At 50.6% G+C, this 22,104-nt stretch overlaps 1 protein-coding gene across 5 annotated transcripts in view; it reads left to right on the top strand.

Annotated features, from left to right (window-relative positions):
- P2RY6 (pyrimidinergic receptor P2Y6) overlaps window positions 1-22,104 on the top strand; it is a 56,669-nt gene that overhangs the window by 30,267 nt on the left and 4,298 nt on the right. Inside the window, exon 1 of one of the 5 annotated variants that reach the window (XM_033862314.2) lies at window positions 18,685-18,816. The exons of 3 other annotated variants lie outside the window; for them this stretch is intronic. The gene's annotated coding sequence lies outside the window, so the exon portion shown is untranslated. Of the gene's footprint in view, window positions 1-18,684; window positions 18,817-21,089; window positions 21,147-22,104 lie in introns of those variants that run through there. One more of the 5 variants, XM_019946616.3, reaches the window with a different exon arrangement.

The raw sequence follows: 22,104 nt of genomic DNA, 5'->3' as shown, positions 1-22,104 counted from the left end.
GGCCCCAGGAGAGAGCCTACCTGTGGCGTCTGAGGGGCAGATCTCAGCTCAAAGGGATGACATTGTCTCTGTCGAGCCCGGAGGAGGAGAAGCAGCCACTCATTCATTCAGAAGTTTCCGGAGGGCCTTCCGTTGGGGGACAGGGTGGGGGTGGAGGGCACAGGGAAAAGGAATCAGATGTTAAAATCAGAGCTGGGTTTGAACCCAGGCGCCAGCATTTGCTGGCTGTGTGATTTCAGAAAAGTTATTTAACTTCTTGGAATCTCAATTTCCCCATTTGTGAAATGGGGTACTAGAACCTGCCTGGCCAGCTCATGGAGCGGATAAAATAAGATAGTGCGCATTACTTGTAGGTTCTTAGGAAGGTTAGTTCACTTCCCTCCTCACCCTGGAGAGCCCTTCATGAGGGAGGAGATATTCCTTTAGGCAGCAGCTAGTATGATGATTGAGGCAAGAGACGAAACTTGTAAGGGGTCACAGTGAACCCTCCAGGCTGAGCAACATTCACATTATGGTGCACAGCCTCATTTCTCATGTCACAAAAGGGAAATAGAGACACAGGGAGGCTGATGTTTGAGGCAGCCTAAAACACCTCTGCTGTAGAAAGTTGCTTCAGTAAAAGAGATAATAGATTAAAATCTGAACAGTCCCCAGCCTAGGTCTCCTGACCAAGCTGGAAACCTCCCTGTCAGACTCTCAAACTTATTAAGATTCACCGAGGACCTACTTTATGCCAGGCCCACACCATGGCTTTATTACAAATTTATCTTTATAATAACAGCAACAGCCATGAAAGGTTAATACTGTAAGCCACATTTAGTAAGTGGGGAAACTGAGACTCAGAGTTTTGCATAACTTGCTCAAGGTCATACAGCTAATAGAAGCTGAGGGAGGATTCAAAACCAGGACAGTCCGGCCCTGAAACCCATGGCTGTCCTACTCCATGGGGTACTTGGTCCACAAAAGACGTCAGGCCTCCGATCAGAAATACATATACCAAAAAGGTAAAATATAAATGACAACATAAAAAAGGAGTAATTAGGGAAATGTAAATCAAAATCACAATATGATACCACTTTATACCCATTAGGATGGCAGTAAGGAAAAAGACGGACAATAACAAGTGTTGGTGAGGATTTGGAGAAGTTGGAACTCTCATATGTTGTTGGTGGGAATGTAAATTAGTGCAGCCACTTTGGAAGACTTTGTCAGTTCCTCAGAAAGTTGAACATAGAGTGACCACATGACTCAGCAGTTCTATTCTTAGGTATGTACCCAAGAAAATTGAAAGCATACATCCACATGAAAACTTGTATGCAGATGTTCATAGCCATGTTATTCATAATAGCCAAAAACTGGAAACTACCTAAATGTTCATCAGTTGATGAATGGTTAAACAAAATATGGTATATCCCTACAATGGGATAGTATTCAGCCACAAAAATGAAATGCTGGTCCATGCTACAACCTGAATGAACCTTGAAGACATTATGCTAAGTGAAATAAGCCAGTAACAAAATCATGCTTATTATATGATTTCATTTATGTGAAACATCCAGAATGGGCAAATCTATATATACAGAAAGTAGATAAGTAACTTCCACAAGATGGAAGGAGAGAGGAATGAGGAGTAACTACTAATGGGTACAGGATTTCTTTCGTGGTAATGAAAATGTTCTGAAATTATATAGTTGGGATTAATGTTTAGTATAAAAGTATACTAAAAACCGGGCTTCCCTGATGGTGCAGTGGTTGAGAGTCCACCCGCTGACGCAGGGGACACGGGTTCGTGCCCTGGTCTGGGAGGATCCCACATGCCGCGGAGCGGCTGGGCCCGTGAGCCATGGCCGCTGAGCCTGCACGTCTGGAGCCTGTGCTCCGCAACGGGAGAGGCCACAGCAGTGAGAGGCCCGCGTATCACACACACACACACAAAAAAAAGTATACTAAAAACCTTTGAACTGTACACTTTGAAAGGGTGAATTTTATGGTAGTTGAATTACATCTTAATTTAAAAAACAACAGAAGCAGGAATATACAGTTAAAAAGAAGTTGAAACTAACATGGGTCCTACAGTAGGAGGTCAGGGAAACTCAACTGTGTGCTTCCTGGCAGCTGGAGCGAACAGGGAGGAGCAGCCTCCAAGAGGAGGAAAGTGCAGCACCTTAGGGAAACCAGCTCTTCCAGAGTGTAGCTCTAGGGCAAGATTCCCACAAGCCTGAGTTGGCTATCATAATGAATTGTCAAAAACACGAATTTCCTTTATCTCCTACCTGAGATTCTGATGCAGATGGCATCAAGAACTGTGAAGGGCATGAGCTTGTACCACACTTACAGGCTACTAAATTAGCCTAGTACAGTTTCATGGAGGCTGGCAGAAGACCTAAGACTCCTGGTTAGAGACAAAGAACTCTGTTCCTCACATCAGTAGTAGCAGGGAGAATACCAGTGTTAGCACTGGTTCCTCAAGCCCCAATTCCCACAGGGTAATGTAAAGGCCAGATAATACCTGCCCATGCAATGCCTTTCATTACACGGGAAGAACCTAGACCTGAGGCAACTCAAATCCTTTATAATGGGCAGTGAGCCTGCTTGACCTTTGCCCTAAAGGAAGACATTATTTTTGTCATACCAGACAGCCAACAAAACTGCCTTGTGCTCCAAAGGGAGACACTGTCACTCTCTTCCAAGTCTGTTTGCTATGCAAACACCGTTGAAAAGATGGTCTAGAACGAAGGCTATCTGTCTCTGCTTAATAGACTTGCCAAAATCTGAGAGACCCATGGAGAATTAACTCCCGACACATAGGTGTAATGGTCAGGGCTGTTTTTGTTTGTGTTTTATTGTGGTACAATATACATAACATAAAATTTACCCTTTTAATCATTTTATTTGTTTACTTACTTATTTTCATTTATTTATTTATTTTTGGCTGTGTCGGGTCTTCGTTGCTGCTTGCGGGCTTTGTCTAGTTGCCACGAGCTGGAGCTACTCTTCATTGGGGTGCGCGGGCTTCTCTTTGGGGTGCGCGGGCTTCTCTTTGCTGCAGAGCACGGGCTCTAGGTGCGCGGGCTTCAGTAGTTGTGGCACGTGGACTCAGTAGTTGTGGTTTGCGGGCTCTAGAGCGCAGGCTCGGTAGTTGTGGCGCAGGGGCTTAGTTGCTCCGTGGCAGGACAAGGGCTCGAACCCACGTCCCCTGCACTGTCAGGCGGATTCTTAACCACTGCGCCACCAGGGAAGTCCCTTTAATCATTTTTTAGTGGGAAAATATATATAACATAAAATGAACTGTTTTTACTCACAACACTTCTGACACCAAATGTGTGCAGTTTTCTCCTCCTAACACCAACCAATTCTTTTTTTTTAAATTGAAGTATAGTTGATTTACAGTGTTGTGTTAGTTTCTGTTGTACAGCAAAGTGAATCAGTTATACATATATCTACTCTTTTTTAGATTTTTTTCCCATATAGGTCATTACAGAGTATTGAGTAGAGTTCCCTGTGTAATACAGTAGGTCCTTATTAGTTATCTGTTTTATATGTAGTATTAGTAACACCAACCAATTCTGACACCAACTCTGAGAGTAAGCCTGGACCCGTTAGGTTAAGGGCTCAGTTGTCTCCCCCACCCACTGCCCCAATTCAGATGTCAGTCACTCGTCCCAGGCCTCCTGTACTTCCGACGGGCTATAAATCAGGAGTTCCCATGACCCCCTCCTAAGGTTCCATAGTTCACTAGAATGGCCCACAGGACCCAGGAAAGCACTTTAACTATAACGAGATTATTATAAAGGATACAACTCAGGAACAGCCAATGGAAGAGATGCATAGGGCAAGGTAAGAGGCGAGAAACATCCATCCCTCTCTGGGTGGGTCATCCTCCCAGCACCTTGATGTGTTCACCAACCTAGAAGCTCTCAGAACACTGTTGTTTAGGGTATTTTTTTATGGAGGCTTCATTTTGGAGGCATGATTGATTACATCATTGGCCATTGGTGATTGAATGCAATCTCTAGTCCCTCCCCCCTCCCTGGAGTTTAGGGGGTGGAGCTGAAAGTTCTAAGCTTCTAATCAAGGTTTGTTCTTTCTGGCAACCCGCCCCCATCCTGAAGTTCTCTATTCTCTAGGTGCCTGCCAAGAGTGAACTTGTTAACAAAAGTTGCTCCTATCACTCAGGAAATTCCAAGGGATTTAGGAGCTCTGTGTGAGGAACCAGGGGCAAAGATAAAATATATATTTCTTATGCCATACATAAAACATTTTAACCTTTTTTGAATGTACAATTCAGTGGCATTAAGCACATTCACATTTTTATATAACCATCACCACTATCCAAATCCAGAACTATTTTATCTCCAAATGAAACACTCTACCCATTAAACAATAACTCCCCATTTCTCTCCCCCCAACCCCAGGTGACCACTATTCTGCTTTCTGTCTCTATGAATTTGACTATTTCAGGTACCTCATATAAGTGGCATCATACAATATTTGTCCTTCTGTATCTGGCTTATTTCACTTAGCATAATGTTTTCAAGATTCATCCATGTTATAGCATGTGTCAGAATTTCCTTCCTTTTTTGAGGCTGAATAATATTCCATTGTATATATATACCACCATTTGTTTATCCATTCTTCCATGCGTGGACACTTAGGTTGTTTCTACCTTTAAGCTATTGTAAATAATGCTGTTAGGAACATTGGCATTTATATAAATATCTGTTTGAGTCTCTGCTTTCAATTCTTTTCACCTAGAAGTGAAGCTGCTGGATCTTTTAGTATTTCTATGTTTGTTTTGTTTGTGAGGAACTGCCATACTGTTTTTCATAGCAACTGCACCGTTTTACATTCCCAGCAGCAACGCACAAAGGTTCCAACATCTCCACATCCTTACCAACACTTGTTATTTAATGTTTTTTCTTATAATAGCCATCCTGATGAGTGTGAGGTGGTATCTCATGATAGTTTTGGTTTGCATTTCCCTACCGATTAGTGATGTTGAGCATCTTTTCCTGTGCTTATTAGCCATTTGGATATATTCTTTGGAGAGTGTCTGTTCAAGTCTTTTGCCAATTTTTGAATTGGTTTCTTTGTTGTTGTTGAGTTGTAAGAGTTCTTTATATATTCTGGATACTAATCCCATATCACATGTGTGATTTACAAATATTTTTCTCCCATTCTGTGGGTTGCCTTTTTACTCTGTTGATGGTATCCTTTGATACTCAAAAGTTTTTAGTTTTGATGGAATCCAATTTATTTTTTCTTTTGTTGCCTGTGCTTTCGGTGTCATATTGGTCAGGTCTGTTTTGATTGCACACAACAAATGCAACTAATTTGGGCAAGAACAGTGTTAGTGAATGTAAAGGAAAATTCAAAAGTAGACCTAGATCAGACATGGTTAGATTCAGCAATTACAGTGATGCCATCAGCAGTCTCTCTTTTTGTATCATTTCTCCTGATTTTCTACTGGCTTCGTACATTCTCATCCAAGTTCTTTCCAGAAGCACCAGGCTTCCATGGCCCTCATGGCTAATAATCCTGGGAGAGAAACTTTCACGCTGGTTCCACCCAAATCCTGGGGTAGACGCTAATTGGTTCCCCCTGAACCAGTCACTGGTAAGGGGTCTGGATGGATGCTCTGATTGATCAGCTCTGGCTCAGGTGTCCACCTTGAATGAACAAGATTACCGTGGAATGGAGGACAGGGCTCCCTATAGGCAGAGATGCTTGACAGGCAAACTCCTCCCCAGAAGGGGTCTAGGAATCTGATAGACAGCTGGGGTTGGGAGGCTGTGTTTGAAAGGACATGCCTCATCTCAGATTTCCCATGGGGGCTACTGGAAGTAGAGAGAATCCTTTTAGTTGGTTCCTGAAGACTTCCTGGAGGAGGCAATGTTTATGGAACCCTGTGATTAGTGAGCAGGTGAGCTTAAGCAAGCTGGTCCCAGGCAGGTTGAGCAGAGCAATGGAGGGGCTGGATCTCCCTGCCACCTGAGAACCTCCCTACCCCAGCCCTTACTGTAGGAGCTAAGAATATAGACTGCCTGGGTTCATAGCCCAGTAGCCATTCCTTCTACCTGTGCTACCTCAGGCAAGTCAGCTAACCTCTCTGTGCCTTGGTTTCCCCACTTGAGGTATAAAATGAAGATAATACCAGTCTAATCTCACAAGGTCATTATGAGGATTAAATGGAGTATTGTATAGCTGGCACCCAGTAAGGGTTCAGTGCTTGTATCATTATTATTATAAGTTGGAGCCTCTTTTCTGACCACATTTGCTGGTATACTGGCTGCTCCAGCTGTGTTCACCATCCTTCAGTGTGCCTCATCCAGCCTCTGCCCTTGCTGTTTTCTCTGCCTGAAATGACCTTTGCCTCTGTGCACACTTGGCCATTTCATTGCTACCTCCTCTACCGAGCCTTTCCGGCCTGCAGAACCATCGCTCCCTGTCTAGGCTCCCACAGGGCTCTGGAGCAGGATGTCTGCCTCAGACTGTGGGTCTTCAGGTACATGTCCCTTGTCTAGGCTGAGCTCCTGAGGGCAGGACCTGGGTCTCCTGTGCCATTGAGTTCCCAGCAGGAGCCTGCCAGCTGCAGTTTGGGGAGAGGGCAATCCAGGGGCAAAAACAGCACTGACTGGGCTGCAAAGGAGAGCACAGCTGGTCTCAGGAAGTGAAAGTAGCTCAGGGCCTAGTGGGTTGTGTGTGAGGGGCAGGCCTTAGTGCTGAGAACAGAGGGGTCGTCAGGGCCCCGGCTTGCCCTAAGCCATAAAATGCTTAGGCAGGGGAGTGAAGAAGTTAGATTTTTGCTGAGCAAGGACCTCTGTAACTGCAGAAAGGGGATGCATTGCCTGCATAGAAGACACAGAGCATGAAGTGGCTGCTGACTGGGTTGAGGCAGGGACCACAGGATGAGAGGAGGGGACAGTCTGACAGGTGTAAAGATGGAGAACGAACAGGGCTTGGTAATTAATTTGAAGTGGGGCCTCAGGTTTCCCATCGGGGAAATGCGATGAGCACTGACCACTTTAACCAGTTAGTAACCCCGTCTCTGTCGTGCAATCCCATACCCTCCCCACAGTCCATCCCCTCCCCTGGGTAGGGTCCAGGTCAAGTGCAAGGCCAGACGCTGAGGGGGCTTGGTCAAGTCTGCAAGCGCCAGGGACCAGAGCTGGGCGTCCTTACCAAGCCCGCCCTGGGAGAGCTTGTGGGGCTGAGGCACAGCTCGGCTGAGCTGTGCTGATGGGATCATTTGTCCCCTCAGGCAGGGTGGGGCCTGGGCTCCTCTGGCAAAGGAGGGACCAGCCCAGACCCTCAGTTCCTGGGAGCAGATGGTTCCTCCCTGTTTTGTCCTCCTCGGCCATGCCTTCCAGCCGCTGGAATGGAAGAGAAGCACCTTGGGAACGGTGCTGGGCACAAGGGCAGGCCCAGGGCCAGATGCTGGTGCCGCAGGCATTCCACCCTCACCAGCTGAGTGTCCTTAGGAATCATGAATCCAGTTGCGCAGCAGCAGGGCTGAGGCTAGGACCCAAGGATTCTGTCTCCCACACCTGACATCCATCCCAAGACCCAGAGAGCTGTGTTTATCTCGGGAGCCGGATGCCTCTCTTCTCTGGGCCTCAGTTTCCTCAGCTGCTAAATGGGTGTGAAGGAGAGGAGAGAACTCGGGAAGGCCCCCCTCCCCAGTCTGAGACGGGAGGGCCTACGCAGCCCAGGCAGTTGGAACAAGTCATCCTTCCAGACTCCTCTGAGTCTCCATCTACCAAAGCCACACCCTTGCTTCCCCTGGAGAGGAGGGTCAGACTAATGCAGCAGGCTTGGGAACAGGTTCAGGGGTAGAAGACCCCTGTAGACTCTACAAGGCTGTAGACCAGCCTTTCAGCTGCTCTGGGCCTTGGATTTTCATCTGTGTTCTGAGAACCTGACCCCTCCAATCTGTCTTTCTAGCATGATGGCCGTCAAGGCTGGTGGAGGGGTGTGCAGAGGAGGGGTGAGAGGCTGCTGTGAGCCAGGCATCCGAGGCCCCTGATTTGGCCTTACCACCAGCTGGCCCTGCAGCCTCCCTGTCCCAGCCACTTCAGGCTACTGTCTCTGACCTGAACTCTAACCACATCCAATCCATCCTCCATCCAGCAGCACAAGGAACCTCCTAAATCTCAACTCTGCTCACCCCTCTGCCCTGCTTTACAAACCATCGAGGGCTCCTTGGCTGACGCCTACCACGCAGAGGCCAAATTTGTAGCCTGGCATTTGGGTGAGGCCTGTTGGGACCTAGCTCTGTTGACCTCTCTGCCTCACCTCCTGCAAACACGAACACTTGCAGATACCCGTGCCCTCCTATCTCTAGCAGGTCTGTCTGTGGGGAACAACACCCTCCGCTTCTTTGTCCACAGTCCATCAAAGAATCACTTCCTCCAGGGAGCCTTCCTTGATAACCCAGGCAAGAATAGGGGCCTCCTTTGTCTTCCCAGAGACCCCCTCATCTGTCTTTCCCACCAGCTGAGGCTTTTCAAGGACGAGGTCCAAAGCCCAGTGAAGTCCCTGCACATTTTAAGGCTCCCTGCAAACGCATGGGAAATGAACGAATGAGTGAATAAGTGAGTGAGTGAGTGGGTAAATAAGCAAAGACTGAAAGTGAGGCCATTTCTAAGCTGGTCTGTGATAAAATTATGAGTGATAATAAAAGCCCCACTGAGTGAATACCTGCTTGCACCAGATTCTGGGCCGGGCGTTCTAGATCATTCCTGCATTTGAGCCCCAACAGTACTGTGAGATGGGTATGGTTATCTCTATTTTATAATTAAGGGCACTAAAGCTCAGAGAGCTAGAGTCACTGCTTATAAGCTGCAGAGCCAGGGTGGAAACCAGGTCTGCCAAGTACCGAGATCTGCAGAGGGAGCAGTGATGGGTGGCAGAGGGGTGCGGATGCCAGGAATGGACATTGGGCTCTCACTGACCTGGACCCCACCCAGGGGTAGGGGTAGGTTGCGGAGAGTGTATGGGACTGACTTGGAGAATTGGAATGAATGGGCTTGAAGGATTCTGGGTTTTCCAGGGAGCTCTGAGGAGAGACCCATTCGGGAGTGGATCCTCGTATTTTGTATGATCAGGAGTGATGCTGGGGGATAGCTGGGCGAGCTTTGTGCCTCCCACCCACACCTGCCCCATGATCGACAGCCCATCCTATTCTGTGATACAGACAATTGATGTTTTCTCAAACCAATATCATGAGCTGTGCAGAGGTATCAGTCCTCTCACCTACCCCCCTAGAATCACCCAGTTCCCACCTAAACAGATGTTCTGGAGGTGCCATGCCTATCCCGAGCTCCACCCCAAATTCTCAGCAGAGTCCAGGCCTTTTTCTGGAAGCCACAGAGGTGGCTCCCCTCCCCCAGTCCTGCACCAGCCTCAGCAGGGGCGACGTCAAACAGAAGTGGCTTGTTTTTCCCCAAAAGTCTATTGCATCAAGGTCACTTCTGAGATTGAGATTTGCTTATGATGGAGCTCAGACAGTCACAGGCTCCCAGCCTCACCTAGAAGGACAGGGTGCCCAACGCTCTCCCCTGAGCTGGGCCCAAAGACTCCCTGCTCTACCCTGCCCTCGGGTAGGGGTGTGAGAAATGGGGGCAAGGAGGGAGGAAGTAGAGGCAGAGCAGCAAGGACTCTTTCAGAAGCTTGATTGTGAGGGGAGGAAGAAGACACAGCTGGAGAGGCACAGGGTCAAGGAAGAGGTGCTGCTAAGGTGAGAGGTGAGGATGGAAAGTGTTGTGGGCTGAGGGGTGGAGCTGGCAGGGGGTGGGCATCCACACAGAACGAGGTGGCCTGAGGCATTGGAGGAATGAGGAGAGAGGGAAGCAGGCTTGGATTTATTTAGATGGCCAGGAAGTTGAAGGGGGGCCCCTCGGAAAGGCCTTCCTTTGCTCTGAAGTATGAGTTGAGGGCTATTGGGATTGAGGGTAGGCCTGACAAGAAAGATAGGGCAAAGTCTTGGACAAGAAGGGAGAGAGGCCGCTCTGGGACAGGTGAAAGTTTGGGAGCCCAGCCAAGTGGGGTGGCAACCAGTTTGTGGGGCCTCAGGGCCCTGGGCTGGGTCACATTCCTCCATCCACACTCAGCTCTGTAGTGCAGGGCTGAGCAGGCTGCTGGTACCAGGAATGAGGGATACAAATGGATGGGCTGTGTTCTCAGCAGTCGGGGGTCCTGGGGTGGAGGTCCAGGCTGGCAAAGGAAGGGAGAGGGGCCAAGAAGATGCTGGCCCAGGGTTCTGGAGGCCTCCAAATCAGAGGCCCTGGCGCAAAGGGAGTGATGGTGTGCAGGCTTGGAGGCTGGAGGCTCTTGGGGGCAAGCAGGGCCAGTGTAGGGGTTTGGGGAGATGGAGACCTTGGACAGGGCAGGAGGGAGAGGCAGGCAGTCCAGGCCCACCAGGCCATGTCCTGTTCACCCTTCTCAGCTGGGACTGCTCACAGCCTGAATCTCACACACACAGCCAGTAAGAGGCAGCCCCACAGGTCTCTATCGGCCCCTAATCTCCAATAAACACATGTTGCAAGTACCAACTGCAGCTTGCGATAAAACACAGCCTTGAGCCAAGTCCCCTATGCCCCCAGTCAGATTTCTGTCCCTGTATCTTCTCTGTTCTCGAGCTACCCCTAGAAATTCATCCATCCATCCATCCATCCATCCATCCATCCATCCATCCATCCATCTATCCATCCATCCATCCATCCAACAAATACTTTATAGAGTACCTACTATGTGTCAGGCACCATCCTAGGCATTGGGGTTGCAGTAGTGAAGAAAACATGAAAACCCCTGCCCTGGTGGAGTTTATGTTCTGGTGGGAGGAGGCAGACAATAAGCAAACAAATAAAATAATACATTTAAATATGGGACATGCTTCCCTGTCCAATAAACCATTGATGTCTCAAAAAAAAAAAAGAAAGAAAAGAAAAAGATGGTACATGCTAAGGAGAAAAATACAGCAGAGGCGGAGGCGTGTGTGTGCTAGTGGGAGGTTGCAATTTTCACTAGAGTGGAGGGGGAGGGCCTCACCCTGAAGATGTTGTTTGAGTGACCACCTGAAGGGGATGAAGTCTGTCCTGTGTTTTTCATACACACTCCACACACAAAAACGTGCTCCGTGGCAGCACCCCCTGTGCCACCCGCTGACCCCTCCACGTGACACCCTGAGCCTGGCAGCTGCCCTGACTTTGATCTATTCCCCCCAGGCCACCTCTCAGATGCCCACAAAGTGCTGCTCCTCCCACACTGGGTTGGCCACACATGGGGGCCCCAGTGCCACATGGCTGACATCTGAAGGTGAGGGAAGAGGCCATGCCCCCCTCACAGCCCCCAGGTAGGGAATGAGACAGGACGGAGGAAAAGGGCTCTGTCCTCAGGTTTGGAAATGGTTATGGCCTCCTGGCCTCATGCCTGGTTTCTGGGCTCCACTCCTAGGTTCCCTGGGCCTGGACGTGACTGGACTTGCTCATGGGAATGAAGACCAGCTGATGAATGGGACAGTCTCTGCAGGATGTCCTAGGGGGTTGAGGGCAGCCAAGTTCTGGGGCCCCAGAGGCAGGTTGGACTACAGAACAGAAGCAGTGATGGGGCAGCTCTCAGGGCTTGCTATGGCAAAGCATATGTCTCACTGAGCTTTCTCAAGGTGGAATTCAGTGGCCTGGGAGAGAAGGGGTGAGCTCCCTGTCATGGGACATACGTGAGCAGGGGCCAGACAAGCCTATCGAAGAGGCTTCAGGGAGCCTCCCTTCTCTGAGGGGTTGTGGAGAGCTCTGGGTCAGATGCTCTTAGGGCCTCTCTGGCCCGAGGATCCAGATCTCAGAGCCTTGTCATTGTCCCGGGGCTCTGGGGTCCAGTTGAGTCTCTTGTGTCTGCCAGGTGGGCTCAGCTACCAGAGATGGTCAGAGCAGGGTGAAGGCAGAGGGCTGCCTTCTGTGGGCAGTGAGGGGTCTTCTGAGATTTTCTCTGCACCTAAACCTTGCCTGTGAGAGCTGTGGACATGGTTGCCTACCTTTGGGGCTTCAGTGTCTGTCTGTGAAATGGGTAGGACCGTGATCCACAGTGAACACTCAGGCAGTGTTGGTGGCCTGCCCTTCCTGAGGGTCAGGGGCTGGGGGACACAAGAAGTCTCAGAGGTGCTATTCCTGTGGCCGTGACCTTCATTCCCCCTGACGCGTATTCTATGTCATCAGCCAAGCCAAAAATTTGCTTTGCTTTATTTTGTTTTATTTTGCCAGGCAGCACCGAGGACAGAGCCCTGAGGCTCATCTGTACAGACGGGGTCCACTCATTCAACATTTCCCAGTGTCTCTTGGGAGCTGGAGCCTGTGCTGGTCTCTGGGACCACAAAGGGAAAGCAGACCTTGTCCCAAATTCCTGACAAAGAGAAGGGAGGGAGTGTGGCTGACATCGCCCCTTGGGCTGTTCTTTTCTGCCCTGACGCCCAGTCCCCATTCCTTTGTCCTGTCTCAGGACACTGTGTTCCCGAGACACAGGGTGGCATGGTGGATTTACTGTGTACTTTGGGGAAGCTCCTGATCTCTCTGGCCTCAGTTTTCCTGTAGGGAAATGTCATCTCTCTTCCTGAGCATGAACTTTATCATTATTCAGAGCCGTGTCTTAGTCCTGGCTCACCACTGACTCACTGTGTCGCCTTGGGCAAGACACCAGCCTTCTCGAAGCCCATTTCCTTGTCTGTAACACGGCGATAAACAGGCCACCACACAGGGCTAGGAGTGAAAGAGATCCTGCCGCAAAAGCACTTAGCTCAGTGGATGGCACTGGCTGGGTAGCCAAGGAACTGTAGCAGTGAAGTTGTTCAGAAAAATGAGGCTTGTGGAGGTGAAATGACTGCCCCAGGATCACACAGCAAGTGGGTGATGGATCTAGGACTAGACCCTGGATTTCTAGCTTTCTAGTTTCCTTCTCAGGAGCTACTGGGATGACACAGTGGTTACCCTGGAAGCTGATGGAAGAGGGGCTCTCCCCATGGAAAGTGAATTGGGGAGCTTCCCTGGCTGCCCCATGGAAACCAGGCTTGACCTGACAGTCCCTCAGTCCCTACCTGCTCCTCTGCTGGTGACCTCCAGGTCCATTGCCAGTTCCAGCCTCCACTGCATGGATATTAGGGTTCTGAGGCCAAAGCTGTAAAGATGGGCTGTTGAAAGCGGAAAGGGGAGGAATGGGGGCACAGGACTATAGGCAGGACTCCTGATTTCAAGTGACAAACCTAGGCCAAACAGATTGAGGCAAAAAGGGAATTTGTTAGCTCATGCCTTCAAAAAGTCCAGTGAAAGGTAAAGCTTCAGGTACAGCCGGAAGCAGGTGCTCAATGGTGTTCTCAGGAACCTGCGTGTTCCCACCTCTCAACTCTGCCATCCCTTGGCTTTATTTTGGACAGTCTCCTCCCTGGTGGTAGTATCTTCAGTTCGTAGGACAGTTAGCCTGGCTGCAGCAGCTCCAGACTTACGTCCTACCAGCTTTGCAAACTCAGTGGGAAACCTGTCTCCTTCCCAGTGTTCCAACAAAAGCTCCAGAATTTGAGGCGCCCAGTGAAGGTTGCCCATCCACCCCTGAGCTAGTTACAGGGCTTGAGGAGCCCACTCTTGTCTCATTGGCAGACCTAGGTCACCACAGGCCTACCTCTCCCAGATCCTCAAGACTCCAGGAGAGGAACTTCCCTGGTGGTCAGGTGGTTAAGACTCCGTGCTTCCACTGCAGGGGGAGAAGGTTCGACCCCTGGTCAGGTCAGGGAACTAAGATCCCATATGCCATGCAGCATGGCCAAAAAGTTAAAAAAAAAAAAAGACTCCAGGAGAGGAAGGAAGGGAGGCCATCATCATGAAGGGGGTCTGGGAATTGGGTGGGAGAAATGACAGAGGAACAATGATGGCCTGCAGGACAGGACAGAGAACTGGACCCAGGCCATCTCTTCCCCAGCGGACTGGAGCCTGGTTATCTGGGAGGATGGGCGGGTTTTGAAGGCACCAATGGAGGCTGTCAGCCAACTGTACTCCTTGCAACTAAACAGCAGAGTCTTTCTTGAAGGGGGATCCAAATGGCACACCTCCATGGGGAGATTTAAAAAATGGGACAGCCTGGGGCTCCAGGCAAGGAACCCTCTCACACTAGCTCCAGGGAAGGGAGTTTATTGAAAGGTCCTGGGATCTCCCAGGACCCTGGGTGGGAGCTGCTACAGCCCCATGGGCATGGACTTGGAAAGCTGGCCATTATGGACTCTCCTGCTGACAGGGGCTGCCCTGTCACAGCTGTTCTCTGGGACCCTGTGCTCTGTCCCACAGTTCCTCACCCCGAGGCTGACCTGTGACTTCTCAGCCCTGGGCCCACCAAGTCACCGTGATCTCAGACCTCCTTATACACATGCCTAAGAGAGAACCTCTTGCTAACTTTGCCAGGCCTCAGCTTCCTCATCTGCAAAGTGGGAATTGTAACTGTGAAGAGTAAATGAGATATGGCATGTGAAGTATATTTTTTTAATAAATTTATTTATTTTTTATTTTTATTTTTGGCTGCACTGGGTCTTTGTCACTGTGCGCGGGCTTTCTCTAGTTGCAGCAAGTGGGGGCTGCTCTTCATTGTGGTGCGTGGGCTTCTCATTGTGGTTGCTTCTCTTGTTGCAGAGCATGGGCTCTAGGCATGTGGGCTTCAGTAGTTGTGGCACGTGGACTTAGTAGTTGTGGCCTGCGGGCTCTAGAGCGCAGGCTCAGTTGTTGTGGTGCACGGGCTTAGTTGCTCCGCAGCATGTGGGATCTTCCCGGACCAGGGCTCAAACCCGTGTCCCCTGCATTGGCAGGTGGATGCTTAACCACTGCGCCACCAGGGAAGTCCCCATATGAAGTATTTTTGCACAGTAAAAACATCTGTCCAGATTGTGATGGGGATTACATGAGCTCACGGATGGGCAACTGGGGCCTGTGCATAGTAGAGCCGCAGGAGATGCAAGTTTCCTCTTTGCTCAACCTGTGGAGGCCAGAGAAAAACTGGCAGATTCGACCCCTGGTCAGGTCGGGGAACTAAGATCCCATATGCCATGCAGCATGGCCAAAAAGTTTTAAAAAAAAGGGAGTGATGGCGTGCAGGCTTGGAGGCTGGGGGCTCTGCAGCCTCAACCCCCAAATTCCCCAAGGCTGCAGCTTCCCCTTCCTTGTACTCAAAATGACTGTTTCAGTTCCAGCTTGAACTTCTTCCTGTTGAGCAGGAGGCAAGAAGGGGAAGTGGAAAAAGAAAAGAGAAATCAAGTCTCCCTGTGCCCTCCTACTGCCAAGTTTGCCTGCTTTAGTGGACAGCCTGACACCACAGGTGAGACCGAAACTCCTCCAGGAGTTCCCTGGGTGCCTCCCTGGGGCACCCTGTTCCCTGGGTGCCTGGGAGGCACTGGTCTCAGGAATCTAGCCGTTTCTCTGGTGGCACCTCAGGCACCGAGAGGGTAGGTGGCTCACCCTGGGTCACACAGCAAGTCGGTGATGCATCCCGGCCTGTCTGACTCTTCAGAGGAAGGAAGCCTGGTTGTGGTCTCTGTCATCCTGTGCCCTTGCTGCTAAGCTTAGAAGCAAGGGGCAGACAAGGGGGTTTCCAGGTCTTGTTACCCAGAAGGCAGTCAGGCCAAGGTTAGGAGGTCTCTTCCCACGTCCAGCCTGGTCTGAGTTGGTTCCTGGCCAGCTGGCAGGCGATGGCTCAGACTTCCAGCTGCTGCCTCTGGTAGTCAGGCCTCTTCATCCCTTCCAGATAAGAGGGCCTTGGGGCGGGGTTTGGGATGGAGTGAGGCTGCCAAGTCATCTAAAGGGGTATCCTGAGACCACAGGATCCAAGCAGCCCAAGGAGCTTCAACCCCTATCCGTTCTTCCTTATGTCTAAACCTAATTGCTTCTGCTATAGGCAGAAACAAACCCTATGCGCTGTTGCCTGAATTGAAAAAAGGAAATGGCAGAGGTGGGGTGAGGGATTTCAGTGTTTCCGCTGAAGGTGTGCCTGGAGTGGAGATGGACGGTGAAAGCTTGGTGTCAGGGAGACACTCCCCAGGCCTCTCCCTCAGCCAGATAGGGCTCAGCACTGGCGCTACGCCCTGCCCATGTCCCCAGTGGCTCCTGAGAGCCCAGGTGAGGGATCTGAGAACAAGGCTTGAGCTTATCCAGGCATAAATGGGAGAAAGGCTAGGGAGTTGGTCAGGAGGAACTGAGGTGGGGAACCCATCCCTGAGGTTGCTCAGTGCCAGCCACAGAGGGGAGGACCCTGCGGTCTGGAGACCTGCCCTAAGCATGGATTTGGGGGCAACAATGGGGAAGGTGGCTGTAGAGTGAGGAGGACCTTGTTCAAATACCACCAGTCTCGCACACCTTGGGAAACTCACTAGCCTTCCTTCCTCGATAAAATGGAGAGAATAATCTCAACCACTACCAGCCCAGAACTGCAGATAAAACATCCGGCACAGGGAAGGTACTTAAGTGAATGACACCTGGCGCTGAGGACTCGGAAATCAGTGCAGGCTGGGGTGGACTGAGGGAGCCCAAAGTGGGGCCTGGAATTGATTCATTCAGTTAACAAATGTCTGGGAATTCCCTGGTTGTCTAGTGGTTAGGACTCTGCACTTTCACTGCCTAAGGGCCCAAGTTCAATCCCTGATCCTGCAAGCCGCGCGGTGCGGCAAAAAACAAAAAACAAAAGACCATTTATTGAGTATTTATTGTGTACCAGGGCCGCTCACATACATGGTTTCAGTTAATTCTTACAACAGCCTATGTAGTAGGGTACCAATGATCACTCTCATTTTACAGATTAGAAAACTACAAGGAAGGATAAGTGAGATTATTTAGAGAAGGTGAGTGAGAGCATCCCAGGCAGAGGAAACAGCAATGTGATAGGTCCAAGGGCTGGAAAGCCTGGTGGGGAAGGCTGAGGCTAGGCTGGGAGCCCTGGCAGGCTTGGGAGCAAAGCAGTGGCACCTGGGCTCTGCTTGAGGTTTTATGACAGGCCACCCCCGTCAGGCTTCCCATCTTGTCCCCTCTTCGCACAACTCATCCCATGCTCTGGCTGCAATATTTATTCTTCATTTCTCGCACAGGGTAGACTCGTTCCCTACCTCTGTGCCTCCTGCCTGCGATGCCCTCTTCATTCTTTTTATGTGTCCAAGTCACCCCAGCCCTGTAAAGCCCAGCAGCAGACATGCCTTCTCCAGGAGCCCTTCCAGGTGTACCCATGACCCCTAAGACCTGAGCTCTCCCTTCAGGGCCCCATCCAGATGGCAGGAACTGAGACCCAAGCCCTACGCTGGGGCTGACCTCTTCAGCAAGTCCTCGGACCTGCTCCCATTCTTGGGACAGACACCCCGGTGGGGGTGACCACAGGAGGTTGTCCTGGGAACCCAGCAGAGAACTGGCGGCTGGGATGAAGGCCAGGCCTCCTTGCCCTCCTGAGCCCTAGCACAGCGCAAATCAGACCAGGAGGTCCGCACTCTGAGCAGGCACAAGCGACCTCCTAGCACAGACTTGAATAAGCAGTAGGTGACCAATCCATGCACAACTGACCAAGTGCTTACCAGCAGTGCAAACCTGAATTTTCTCAGTTTGTTCCAAACTTTTGGCCCCACCTCGGTTCCTCAATCCCCTTGCCTGTAAAATGGGTTTGGGGGTGAGATCGGTGCTTATACCTTACAAGGTAAAAAGAGTCCTCCCTCCCTTTGGCAGGTCACCCTCACAACATACTGGTGGCCAGTATGACCACATTGTACTGAGGGGGGTCAGAGAGGGGGAGGGGCTTGTCCAGAGTCACAAAGTGAGTAGGTACCAAGGTAGAACAAGAACCTGGGCCTCGAACTCCCTGGGCAGTGACCTTTTCCTGTACCATTCTGTCCCTATTTGCCTCAGCTACTCCAAATGAAAGCCCACCTCCTCCAGGTCAGCCCCTGAGTACTCTCTCCACCACTGGAGCTGCCCCCCTTGGGACAGCAAGGAGCCACATCTCCTCCTCTGGTTGTCCTAACAGCTCTGAGTCCTGGTGCGGTGGTGCGGAGGGGCCTGGGAGGGGCTTGGCACAGGCAGGGAGAATGCACCCAGGTGAGTTCTCAGGCATCAGCTCTATCCCCACAACCCACGCCCCTCACTCCCAGGGAGCTCTGGGCCTGCAGTGTCCAAGGAAACAGTGACTGCTAAGTGGGGAAATGTGGGAAGATCACGCTTGTGGAAAAAAGGAGAGAGGGAAGGAGGGAGGGAGAAGGTGGCTGAATAAGTGAGTGCATAAGTGGATTGTCACAGAGAAGAATGGACAGGTCGGTGAATGAGCTACTGAGTGGATGAAGAAAGGAGGGATGGTTGGAGGAGTGACTAGGAAAACGGCTCTGGGTATTATAGCTAAAGAGAGACCAACAGTTCTTTAATCACCAAACTACCCATCTGATAGATGGATAGACTGAGAGAGGGCTGAGGAGAAAGGAAGCTGCTGGGTCTGTGGGGCTGGCCTCAGAGCAGCAGCCTCTGGTCCTCCCCCACCTCTGTCTGCCTCTTCATCACCCGCTTTCGTCTGCTGGGGTGGGGATGTTTCCAGGAAGAAGATCTTTTCTCTGCCTCCTCGCTCCTTAGATTCAGTTTCCGCTAGGCATTGGTGTTGAGGGTGATGCGGCGGGGGGAGGCCCCCGCAGGGGCTATTTCAATCGGAGACAGCCCTGCCAGGAAACAGAGGAAGCTGCCCTGTCGGAGGTGTTACAGCCTGGGCTCAGGGCATGTCTGGCCTCCCCTTGACCCAACACACTTGGGGCCGCTAAGGCGCTTCAGGGACAGGAGGCTGCATGTAAGTGTTGGCACATCTCGGGGGCCGTGGGCCAGGGTGGGTGGGGGAGGCGGGCAGGCAGGCTGGGTCCAGCGCTGACCTAAAGGAGGTCCACAGGTTTGGGAGGTGGGCAGAGAGGAAGGGACTCCACCCAACTGGGGGATCAGAAAAGACAGAAGTAAGATTAGATCTGGAGCTTGATGGACACTTAGGGTTTTGACAAACAGAGATGGGTTAAATGGCATTTTGTGTGACGGGAACAGCAAAAATGGGGAAACCCGAGAGGAAGTCTGGATCTCTGGCCATGAATGGCCGTGTGTCTTGAGAACAGTGTGGCAAGAGAGGAAGGGGCAGATTGAAGTACGTCATCTGGGGTACTTCAGATGAGGCTGGAGGGCTCGGCAGGGAGCTTGACTGTCAGGACAAGAGTTTGAGCCTTTCTTCAAAGGGCAGAGGGATACAGGGAAGGATGTAGTCAGAGCCACCAGCTAGAAAGCCCTCCACCGCAGGCAGAGCAGCTGGAGCCCAGGAAGAGGCTGGGGTCTGAGCTGGTCCAGGGCACAGGGCCCAAGAGTGAGTGACAGGTGTGAGAACTCGAAGGAGTGTCAGCTGCTGCCCGGAGGCAGGGACGACACGAGCCCTCCCTGGGACCAGCTCTTGCCGGGAAGTGGGAGAACAGCTCACCACTCCTAGGTCCTCAGAAGGCGAGTGGATCGGGAAGCCAGTGTGACCTTTCCTGGAGCAGACCTGAAGGCTTGCCTGGATCCCCTAGAGCAGCCCCTGCCTCCTTCCGGGAGGGCCCCTCTCGCCAGGGAGCGCGAGGCAGAAAACACCTGGAAACTGCAGTCGCCTGAGGCAGAGGACTCTCTCTCGGGGTGGTGTCCAAGGGCGACAGACCTCCCCAAAGAGGGGGGGGGCACGCAGCACAATTCCTTCCACCTGCTCTCCATCCTCACCATAACCTTCTGTCCTAGCACGCTGCTCTCCTCTCAGGCCTTGCCTGCGCCCTCTTCCTCCTCACCTGGGCACCCCCCAACCCGGGGGCCTCACACCCCTCTCCATCCATGGAAATCTTCCTCAACCACCAGGGACTTGCTCCATCTTTCATCCTCCTCTGAAAAGTTTCTTCCATCCCGTGGCTCACACTGGTCTCACCGCTCAGACTAGCATCTGTATGTGTATATGAATGTGTGTATGTGTGTGCATATATCTGTATATGTATCTATCTACATCTACATCTGTACACTATGCCACATGCAATGAGCAAGTAGCGAGTACCCATTAAATGTTTGGCGTGTGAAAACAAAGAGTGAATGCATGAATGAAAGAATGGCTGGAACAAACAAATGAAGAGATGAATGAACTTTCTCTTGCCTGTACTGATCTTGGCTTCTTGGTGACAATGGGGGGGACTGCTGTGCCTCCTCCTCTGGCCTCTACCTCATGCTTAACTGCTTAGCTGGGTGCCCAGCACTCCTGCACATGGACAGGAAGAATCTTTGATAATTAAAGTGTTGTATCATGTGGGTTACAGGCTAGAAATTCCAAACATCATCATTTTGCAGTTGCCCCGAATCTGGGTAAACTATTTTCATCAAAATCAAATTTTAAGTTGGGAGAAATTAGTTTGAGGAGTTATGTTTTGCTCTAATTAACTTCTAAAAATCTCATAACTTTATTTAGCAGGTATATTCACATTAAGAATAGCTCACCTTGCACCAGGGGGTAAGGGGTGCGGGAGGAATAAATTGGGAGATTGGGATTGACATATACACACTACTACATGTAAAATAGATAACTAATAAGAACCTACTGTATAGCACAGGGAACTCTACTCAGTACTCTGTAATGGCCTATATGGGAATAGAATCTAAAAAAAGAGTGGATATATGTATATGTACAACTGATTCTCTTTGCTGTACCCCTGAAACTAACACAACATTGTAAATCAACTATACTCCAATTTAAAAAAAGAAAAAACGAATAGCTCACCTTACCTGTGCTAGGCACTGATCCTCACAACAACCCTATGAGGCAGGTACTATATTATCCCCTTTTATAGGTGTGGAAGCCGAGCATAGGGGTTCGGTAACGGGCCTAAGGCCGCTAAGCTTACGTGGGATTTGAACGTGGGCATCTGGACCAGAGCCCTTATACGCAGCTTCAACCCTCTGTCACCTTCTGAGTGCATTTGCAGGACTTCATGTTTTTTTCTGGGCCTCAGTTTTTCCCATCTGTAAAATAGGGAGAGGGGGTGATTTGACTCACTATCCCAAAGGCTTCCAGGACCATTGGATTTAAGTTGTGAATTCTCTCTGGACACCAGTAAATATGGAAATGCCGGTTGGGAGGTGAGTATCAATAAGTCAGACTGATCCCACCAGGGAAACTCTTGAGGCATTTGTGCTGCTGGCTCCCGCAAAACCTAGCTTGAAGGGATGAGTGGACAGATGAGGTGTAGGATACAATGGCATGGCATGGCATTTATTAAGCACCTACTGAATATCAGGTCTATGACAGTTTTACTGATAAGGACACAGGCCCAGAAAAGGCAAGCAACCTCCCCTTTGTAGAACAGCATAGAAGTAGGGGAGCCAGCATTTGAACCTGGCCTGCCTAGCTCTGAAGCTAGATTTATAACCTCTATACTTCATGTCCATGGGTCACACTAAGTTGCCTCCTCTTAGTCAGTTGGGTTCTGGTTCTGGCTCTGCTTCTAACTCACTAAGATTGAGCGGTCAGTGCCCCTCACTCTGCCTGGATTTCCCTCTCTGTAAAGTAGCTGTGGAGTTGGTTGGTCCCTCAGCCATTTGCCTTCGGGGGAAGCGGTTTTCACTCTTGCCACCAGGGGGCGCTGTGGCCCTAGTGGCTCAGCCAGACACGCCTTTGTAGCCAAAAGTCCCGTGGAAGGATTTAGGGAACTCCTAAATCACCTCCTTCCCCCATTCTACAGATAGGAAGACTGCAGCCAAAAGAACGACCATGGCTTTGGAAGGTGGAGTCCAGGCTGAGGAGGTGGGCACTGTCCTTAGCTCAGAAGTGTGGACATTCTACTCATGCTGATTAATTAATTACCAGGGCCTTCCCTGCCCTGGGCCCCAATTTTGGGCTCTCAGACACAGAGAGGCACCAGACCTGGCACTTCTCCTCAGGAGCTTCGCAGTCTGTGGGGAAGAGATAGACAAGCAGGCCCACCATGACCACAATCTCCAAACTCCAGGGAGCCCAGGGAAGCCCTGCATAGCATGATTTAGTGCCTCTAACCTTATGGCATCCTGACATATGACATATAACCTTATGACATCCTGA

The sequence above is a fragment of the Tursiops truncatus genome, chromosome 8 (genome assembly GCF_011762595.2).
Source record: "Tursiops truncatus isolate mTurTru1 chromosome 8, mTurTru1.mat.Y, whole genome shotgun sequence".
Lineage (NCBI taxonomy): Eukaryota > Metazoa > Chordata > Mammalia > Artiodactyla > Delphinidae > Tursiops > Tursiops truncatus.
The sequence above is the reverse complement of the archived record's forward strand: the minus strand, read 5'-3'. Positions and strand labels throughout refer to the sequence as shown.